Genomic DNA, 2,073 nt, shown 5'->3' on the forward strand with positions numbered 1-2,073 from the left:
TTGGGGCTCCTTTTATCTGAATTCCTGTAGCAAGGCGTGGCATGGAGTCCATCAGTCCGTGGCACTGCTCAGGTTTTATGAGAGCCCAGGTTGCTCTGAAAGTGGCCTTCAGCTCTTCTGCATTGTCGGGTCTGGCTGAAAACTGCCCAGATTGGTTAAGTGAAAACAAAAAAGAACACACACACATATATATATACATATACATATATATATATAATATAAAATATATATATAATAAAAATAAATAATCAAAATAATTAAAAAGTGGTATGTGCACATGCATTACTTTTCGCAGCATATCTTGGCACTGAGATTTTTAACCTGCATTTCAAAGCAAAACTGTCCCAGCAGGTTAGATGGGTTCTGCTGATGTTCAGCAATGTTGAGGTCATACCACAGATTCTCTGGTAGATTACGATGTTGGTTTTAACTAGGTCATTTCAACAAATATGTTTCCTCTTAAACCACCTGAGAGTTGCTTTAGTAGTTTGCTGAGGGTTATTGTCCTGCTGGAACGTGAACTTCCATCCCAGTCTCAGCTATCTGGGAGACTGGTTTTCCTGAATAGCAAAACCTTTTAAATTTATAATACGTAATTTTTCCATGTGATGGCCTTAAGTAAATGAGTTTGACAACCACAATTATAATATAAGATAAATGACCAAAATTTAGTAAAAGAAGGAAGCCACTGGGCCATTTCTTGTGTCCTGTTGTCTAAAGGACTTCAATGATGTAATTTCTTGATATTCATGCTCATATGGATCACACCATGGTTTTAAGGGGGGAGAATCGTCTGCCTGACAGAGCGGAGGGGTCACTCAGGTACAGAATTAACTATGTTATTTTGATGAATAATTATCAATTTATTTGGGGGGGGGGGGGGGGGGGAAACATTACTAGTTAGAAGACACAAGGTGGCATCAACTGAAAAACCAAGATAATTCCTACACAAAGAAAAACATCTAATCAGTGCATTTTACACTTAAAGGAGACATTTTAATGTAAAGATGTTTAAAAATACATTGTGGAGACCCAGTAGATGAAATACAGCCAAGAAGTTCAGAGGAACCTAAGTTTACAGTATATATTTTTATTTGGAGCTTATCCCAGCAGCTATCAAGTGAGAGGCAGGATATCCCAGGAGAATTTAGAAACACCAGTCAACCTAACAGGCATGCTTTTGGACTGTGGGAGAAACCTGGAAGATACAAACTCCACATAGAATGGCCTCAGCCAAGGTTCGAACCAGAAACCTTGCAGTGAGGAGGTGATAGGTAGCACCATCCACCACTCCCTAAATTCTGACCAGTTTCCCTGTACGTGCTGATAAGTAACCTCCCCACAGCATGATGCTGCCACCACCATGCTTCACTGTGGGGATGTTATTCTTGGGGCGAAAAGACGTGTTGTGGTTGGACCAGACAAAGCATTTCTATGATGATCGAGAGGTCAATCTGACAGGAAGAAGCACTTCTAAACCAGGGGTACCCAAATCTGGTTGAGAGCTACAATCCTGGAACTTTTAGATGCATCCCTTCTCCAACACACCTGAATTACCAGGCCTCTGCAGAGCTACATGACATGTGGATGAGGGAATTAAACCATTTGATACAGGTGTGTTGAAAAAGGGATGCATCCAAAAGTTGCTGGATAGCTTTCAAGGACTGAACTTGGGCACGCCTGCTGGAAACAACACTCTGCATAAATGCTTTACATTTTAAATGTACATTTCTCCTATTCACATTTCAAATATTTATTAATTAAAGGGGATGTTTGTTTTATGATCCACAGGAATAAAGATCATTTAACAGAAGGTTTCCATCTGTTTATTTTCATTTCTTATGTTAAAGGCTGTGGTTCATTAAAAAACACTGTCGTTCATGTTGGGTCAGACAGCATAACTGTATGATTCTGATCTGAAAGTACTTGTATGTTATTTATGTTCTTCTTTATCCTCATGAGTAAACAGAATATTTTCAATTTCCATCCCCTTGTGTCTTTTAAAGCAAGTTTCAAGACCAAAGGTGCAAGAACCTTTTCAATAAGCATCTATTGTGAGAGTAAGTTCTCTGT

Source organism: Melanotaenia boesemani, chromosome 12, assembly GCF_017639745.1.
Source record: "Melanotaenia boesemani isolate fMelBoe1 chromosome 12, fMelBoe1.pri, whole genome shotgun sequence".
Classification (NCBI taxonomy): Eukaryota; Metazoa; Chordata; class Actinopteri; order Atheriniformes; family Melanotaeniidae; genus Melanotaenia; species Melanotaenia boesemani.